Below are 8,075 nucleotides of genomic sequence, written 5' to 3'. Positions count from 1 at the left end.
TTCGGATATGAGACAAAGTGCCGTTATTTTTTCAAGGAGCCACATCAGCAGGGGTGGAATAACATGAAAGAATAATAACTAGAGAAATGGCTGACCTCCTGTTGTCTCACCCCTTCCGCCCGTGTTGCTGTGATTACGCCAATCACTGTCATTAGCATTCCCTGCGATTAATGTGATTTCTCATGCTTTGTTGCATGCATGCTAATGACTAGCACCCAGCTCTCCTTCTCCTTCCAAACTATCCACAGCTTAACCCGACTCCTCAAGCTGTACTGTATTAAAACACGCCTTGCAGCCGGCAAATCCACTCCTGATTAAGGCGACAACCTGACCCAGCATTCATCTACGCAGTAATCAGCCCTTATCCATTTTAGCTCAGTGTGATTCTCATCTCTCATCCATCTTTTTCTCTCCCTAACTTATCTCATTTCCCCCTGTTTTGTCATTTTTCCCCCTGGAAAAGGGCAGAAAGAGGAGGAGGAGGAGGAGTTGGGATTACCAAACGCCAATCTCTCCCCTCATCCTTATATCTTTTTAACTTTGTTGCTTTTCATCACGTGCATGCTCTCCTTATCTGTTTATGCCACTCTCGCTAATCTTCATTTTTTTCCACCATCCCTTGCTCTCTGCATTAATGCCTTTGTTGCCTTTATCTGACTCTTAACGTCTCCTACTCTCAAGCCTTCCTTGGCTTTGCTCAAGGTTTCACATCAATTGTACATTAAGCTTGCTCCTATAGAGCAGATTAAGTGCACAGGAACTACAGTGAGAGATACATTGTGGCTATGGCTGGTTCTGGCGTACAGTTCCCTGGGGACGATTTATAACACAAACAGGCAACACACATTTAAGCAGAGAAACAAGTGCTATTTGGAAAAAGCTACTGAGATTATTACTGTATTTGTTCAACACACCTAACAAGTAGCCTGTTGTGCTGTAGCTGTAACCTTCATGTAGCCTACATGTTGTGGCTCTAGGTTTTTGTTTTTGTTATAATATCTCAACAATGGATTGGATGGATCTTCTATGAAATCTGATGCTCATTTCCCCTTCAGGATGAATTGTAATAACTTGTGATGATCCCCTGACTTTTCATCTGGTGCCATCATCGGGTCAAAATTCAAATTTGTCCAATACTTTGGTTTAGAACCAAATAAATCTCAGCCCTAGTATGAGCTCTACTATAGCCCCTTTCCCAGGGAACAAAAAAAACCCTCACTAAAACCCACCAACATCTGGCTGTTGGTATTTAATGGGAAAGGTTACAATCGGCATTCACTTTCCAGACAAATGACTCTGCAGTTGTCATGGGTGTTTATCCACTCCAGCTCTGATCGGGTTCAACTTGCAGTAATGATAATATGACACTTGTTTGGATGCACTAATTTTAGCACCTTTGCTGGCGCGATGCAGTGACAGGCACAAAATACTGCCCTCCAGGCAGTGTTCGAATATTGCTTAAAATGTAGTTGACAGATATGAGAAAAAGTAGGTAACCACTATAACGTTGTCTCTCTCTTCTGATTTATATTGTAACACTAACCTATTCATGACATCCATCAGGATACACCAGAACAAAAAATAAAAATAAAAAAACAAAACAAAACAGAGAGGCATACTCGTCTGCTGCAGAACCATGGTCTACTGGCAATGGTAAAGCCTATTTTTTATCAGGTTTTCCCACATTTAAAACCCCCCGCATACACACAGTTTGGGTGGAAAAGAGTATATAAGTTTACAGCTTATTAGTTTACTCAGACCTTAAAATAAGGTGGCAAACATAATATTACACCTGCTAAACATCAGCATATCTATACTGTGATTGTGAGCTTTTTACCATGCTAACATTAGCATTTAGCTCAAAGCATTATGGTAGCCTCAGAGCAGATAGTATGGCTGTCATATTTGTTTAAAATGCAGCAGCTTACAGTTCAGGATTGAATGTAATTTCAGTGGCACTCATAGTGTTATAGTCAGGATTAAAAAGCATTTTTTCCCCCTCCAGCATCACTTTTCTTTTGTCTACTTGGACTAATTTCTTGATGCACAGCATTTCCAGCCTTTTTGTTTTTTCGATCCTAAAGGCTCACTCAACGCAGGATAGCATTCATCATGATTATGCCGCCCTGATAATGAGAAATAGTGGAATTAATATTCATTTGTCGCTCTCCATCCGCTGGGACTCCAAAATGTAAATGGGTGTCCTCTCGTGTGGCACATCGGCTTATGTGCAATCAAAGTGTGATTCAAAGTGAAAGTGCGTGGTGCTACTTTGAAACTTAGTGAGTTAGTCAACCATGTGGCATGGCGAATATGGCCTTTATTCTTGTTGACTGTTAACAGTGTAGTTATTAGTAAGACCTGGAAGTCAAAATGCGGCAGCACTGTAGAGACAATCCAGCATGAGGAGCATTTAGTGCACAGGGATGTTATTTTCCCTCCGTAGCACTTGTGGCCAAGGCGTTTCGCTAATTAAGTGGAAGTTTTTTTTTAGAGTCACAAATGACTTTTATTGGCACAACTTGGAGAAAAAAAGCAGCATATTTAGATTTTTAAAACTGCACCTAATTATACTGGTGGTTGCTCATGCATCGCATTTGTTGCTGTGCTTCTACTGAGCTCAGTCTGTGCTTTTAAGTAAAATGTTCCACTGGGGGTTTGAAGTTGAAAATAACATCAGGTGCACATTGGACAAAATTAGCGTACCCCCTCCCCCCCGCACACACAAACACAGCTCTGACACGGAGCCTTGTGCATGGTGGAAAATTAGAACATAAAATTGTACATAATGCGTTTCTAATCATAACATGATTTGGATGTGCCGCATCGAACCTAACAAGAAAAGATGTATTTTTGGATTTGTGAGGTGATGTGCTGAAGGGGACAGTTTCCACTGCTGGCCTTTAACTTTGCAGTTTATTAATTCCTCTCTGTGGTGCTGTAGCCCACCAACAGTGTACACTGGGGCCTCTGTTGATGGTGGTGATAAGTGCTTTCTGCGCTCTGAAGGGTAGAGGGGGAGTTTGAGTGCAGTCGAGTACAATCAGCAAAATTCATCAAAACTTAAATCCTGAAAAGGTAAAAAATGAAAAGCTGCTTTTGAAAAGAAAGGGGGACATGATTGAACATATAATAAATGCTTTCCAAGAGCAACCATTTTGGATTTCTATGCTGAATCGAATCCGACCTCAACTACAAGTGTTTTCGTGCTTCCTGACGCCTTCAAGTGTTGGTGTCGTATTGCGGGTGTTAACATCTGCTTTGCCTCAGAGTTTGTGCGCACGACAGACAGCGAGGAGGTAAGGACGCGGCTCAGGGTTAACAGGCTGGGTTGAATGCAAAAGTCCCCAGAGCCTTTTGAAGTGAGAGCCAGAAAAGGGAAGAAAAAAAAAATACTACGAGCGAGAGGTGGAAATGGAAAGAAAAAGCGAGAGAAACAGAGAGACGAGGGCAAAGCAGAAATGACCTCTGCAGTTTTGTTGATGACATGAAGCCGAATGAGAGGAGAGGCGAGAAAGAAGAGGGGAGACAAACTGAGCAAGGAGGAGGATTAAGAAAGCAGCTGGTAAGGATGATCCAGAGGAGAGCGAGGGGGGTAGAGACAGAGGAGAAAGAAGGAGGTAGAAGAAGAGGAGGTGCAAGAGATTGATGAGGGAGAGTGAGAAACTAATTCTCACTTCACTCTGGGCTGGAAGATTAAGGAAGATTAGAGAGATAGAGTGAGGGAGGGAGAGAGATGGGGTGATAACTTCTACCACATGCCACAGAAAGATCTTTGAATGCCTAATACCCAGAGAGTGAGAGACAGAGAAAGGGAGAGAGAGAGAGCGGGAGATTATGAAACAGTGTGAGAGGTAAAAAAAAAAAACGACGACAACAACAACAACATACAGAGTGGATGCTCAGGGAAGGAGGAAAGAGACAAAGAGCTGGAGTGACAAGAGGATGGATAGATAAGGACAGAAGCAAATCAGGCTCAGAGGGGTCTTAATAGTAGTGATCCGTGAGCGTATAAATGTCCTTTATATTAGAAGCCATTTCTACCAGTGCGCAGTAATCCATGCCATGGGAGCATGGATACAAAATCCAGGTCATCTATATACCTCTCCAGCACTCGCTTTCACTGAGACTTCCCATTGGGATTCATTCTTTCGTACTGTGCAAGTCTGTGTGACGGTATCTTTTTTACATTCTGTTCTTTCACTTGCAAAAAAGGGAAAACCTATTTTCCATTCCCTGCCACTGACATCTATTTATTCACTCTCTTGACTGTTGGTGCAAAATTTCAGCTATAGGCTGCCATATATTTTTTAAGGAGAAAGGGGTGATGGAATGAATGTGAAGAGCGCACACAGACACACACGGGTGCATTATCTGGACGTATACACGCCCACGCACACATCACAATGTCTTTGACGAATGCATGTGTCCGCACACTCGAGCACACGCCTGCTACCACAGAAGTTTCTGTTGGAAACAAGGAGAGGAAGAAAGAGAGGGGAAAAAGAGAGGGAGAGTGCTGCAGTGGCAGACTCAATCCGTCATGCAGGATTACAGTGTAAGCTTCTCCACGGCCATAGATGTGGTTTTTATGGGAGAAACACAGGGCTTTTCTAAACGCAGCAGCCCCTGCTATCCCTGCTCCATATTAGAGACAAAGGCAGAGGGCGGAGGAGGGTGGAGGGGATTCTCCCCCTGCGGTCTTCGCTGTCTGATGGCTGCTATCTCCATCCCCGATTCAGGGAGAAAGGGCTTTCCAGGGGACAGGTTGGAGGGCGACTGGGGCCTGCTCCTCGATGGCCTCACACGCCGGAGGAGGGATCATTACTGCACCTACGCTGAGGAAGAGGTGACCTTGGAAGGCGACAAGAGACTCACAGCTCTGTTTCTTTTTGATGCTGGGATTGGTGTAAAGTGGTTATGTGTGGTTCAGAGGATATTTTCTGCTTGTGTGTGTCTTGTAGTGTGTGTGTGTCGATCAGCCCCCCACGTCTCCAATAGAATTTATAGTCCCAGTGCTGGAGCGGAGCCAGAACATCCCAAACATTACACAGCATGGATGCACCCTGCAGAAAAAAATCGCCCTGAAAATATAACACTGCCAAACTTTGATCTCCTACACTGCCCTGCAACACACCACTGAGATGGGCAAACGCAGCTTGGAAATCTTCCCTCAACATACACCCACAGCCTTGTTGCATTTGTTTGAACTAGCATGGAAGAAGGTCCGAATAAAAACAATGCTGCCACAGATATTGCTGGAAAGCACAGAAAGGGAGGACAGTGAACTGCTTGCCCACGTAGCAGAGGCTTGTCGCTTCAGCTGACGACTGCCCCTCTGCAAAGGAAACAACTGCTGCACCGCTGATGCTTTACTGGATATTGCACAACATCTTGCTGCACAAAGCACTCAGTTTTAATTTCCACATCCTTTATCCGATCCTCACCCAAGGTGGCCCCCGCGCTCTAACCTGCCAGAGATAGCGACTTAAACATGCTGCAATCTGCTCTGCCTCCCTGAGCCGCTGGAAAATAAACAGAACAACAAAATGACCCAAATAGAGAGAGACAAAAGCGAAATGAATTTGAGATTGGGGCCACGTCATTAGAATTACAAAAAATATACTGTCAGTTATGATGCCGAAGCAGGAGAAGACCTGGGGAGCATGAAAGTCATACAAAAAGGGGAGGGGGGGGGGGGNTCATACAAAAAGGGGGGGGGGGGGGGGGAATATATGCTAATAAGGTTGGGATTTAGTGACTTCAGCGAGGGAGATTAAAAGCTGTGACAGTACAGGCTTCCAGGCCCACATGTTCACACAACGTTCAACCAGTGCAGCAGAGGCGTGAACGCAGCAGGCAACGATAAGGCAGCAGGACACAACAACATCCTTGGGATAGATTGTTCTGACAAAACACAGATAAAGAGTCAGTGTTGAATAGATGCGAGCATGCAGAGTTCTATCTTTGATTTGTTAGAGCAGTGTTTCCGACAAGTGTGAGCCAGGGAGCACAAACGGATATGATAATTTAATGAATGAATTATATGGATCAATGTTTTTTTATTGGTGTGTCCTAACCTGTGGTGACCCCCCTGTGCGGGACCAATCATCTTTGGTTGCTTGTCTATGAGCTCATATGAGTCCTATTTTCAGTTGCATTGCAATAAACCTTAGAGGCCTCTTAGATTATTCCTGTGGCCCCTTGTGTGGTCCCAGCTGTCAGGCTGCGGGCTAGTGTTAGGAGTGGTAGTGGTAGTGTAGTAGCTGTGCCAGCAGCAAGGCGGTCAATGAGTTGGTTGGTTGTTATGTTGGCAAAGTGGATAAGTCGGTCCGCCACTTTGGACCAAACTGAAATACCTGGACAAATTTTGTACTGACGTTCATAGTCCCCAGAGGACACATCATTGACTTTGATGATCTCCTCACTTTTCATCTGGCACCACCAGCAGGTTAAATTTGCCAGTTGTCCAGTATCCTCACATCTACAGGATCCATTGGCACAAAATTTTGAACAGACATTCATGGTTTCCAGAAGATGTATTGTTATGACTTTGGTGATCTCCTGACTTTTATAATAATGCCAACAGCTGATTTACATATTTGGTTCAAAGTTAAATTTCTATCAGATGGATTGCCCTAAAATTTGGTACATATATCTATATTCCCCAAAGGATGGACTTTGATAACATTTAATAACTTGGTGCCATGCTGCTGTGAGCATTTAGCTCAAAGTAACACTTTACCTAAAGGCTAAGGTATGCTTAAAATGAACTACTGTAGTTTGTATGTGGTGCTGCCAGACCACGCCTAAAGACAAAAAAAGTTTATACATTTTCTAAATGGCCACACTAAGATGTTTGCGGTGTTTGGTTATACACTCAAAAACTGACAGAAGTAGTTGTGTGAAGTATAAAAAAAGAGCTTAAAGAGGCAACAGATAGGATTCGGGGTTTTTTTAGCTTGGCGCCACCTAGTGTCAGCGGTGTTGCTCGCACTGTCGCAAAGACCAAATTGACCGTGGGGATCAGAGATAATCAATAAAATGTAGGCTGTAAAGCCACCAGTATACCTCTATGTGTATGTCGAATGAGAAGGTGTGTGGACACTCTACTAAATAAATGAGTAAAGAGACCGAGCAACAATTATCAGATTTATCTGAAGAAAAAAACAAATAGTAATGCAAATAATTATAGCAGAATGCACAGTACCAGTACAAACAACTCACAGTAAATTATACCAATGTGCACAGTATCAGTTCAAACAACAGTAGACACGTAAGGGATAATGTATCGTGAGCCTGTTGAAAAATAACTCCCGACAGGGGAATGGAACCCCGACACGCAGCGGAGTTATCCGCTGTCCGAGGGCTGCCGTAGAATGGCAACGAGGATGTCAGCCGACCAACACTCGCTACCCGGTCCCTGGTTGCGGTGATTTGCGATGCTGGCCAGCTAGGAATGAACTAGCAGCCAGTACAGTGCAGTCCTTTCTCGGCTAGCTAACATTTAGCCGTGTTACTTACTGATCCATTACAAAGAAAGCTAGCTGGACACCAGTGGCGGCTGCTGATCTTTCAAGGAGGGGAAGCTCATTTTCGGCCTACATCATAAAATGTTTATTTTATGATGTAATTATATTTAATTTATACGTAAATTCTACCCTCTGGGGCTGCTGCGCGAGGCTAGTGTGACTGCCTGTGAGTGCTTTGGGACGGTGGAGTGGCTCACAGCAGCACCCGCTGCTCGATGGGGACAGTAGCTGCAGAGCGACAGAAGTCAGAGTCTCCAAAAACGAGTACAGTCTCCAATAACACCAGAAAAAGATGCTAGATTTGTCGCTAGTCGTTTTTAACAAAGAAAAAGTCACTAAGAGGATTGGAAAAGTCTCCAGATCGACTCGGAACAACGGAATGAAACTTGAAAAATGCTCCCGTGGTGGTTTATATATTTATCGCTGATTCGCTCATTTCGCTGTCAGTCAAAAAGGGATTCAGCCTCAGACAGATCATCCAATCATCATGCAGAAGCCCAGCGTCCAGGCCAGCCGAGGCCAGCCCACTGCCCCATAGACCCC

Source organism: Epinephelus moara, chromosome 21 (genome assembly GCF_006386435.1).
Source record: "Epinephelus moara isolate mb chromosome 21, YSFRI_EMoa_1.0, whole genome shotgun sequence".
Lineage (NCBI taxonomy): Eukaryota > Metazoa > Chordata > Actinopteri > Perciformes > Serranidae > Epinephelus > Epinephelus moara.
The sequence above is the reverse complement of the archived record's forward strand: the minus strand, read 5'-3'. Positions refer to the sequence as shown.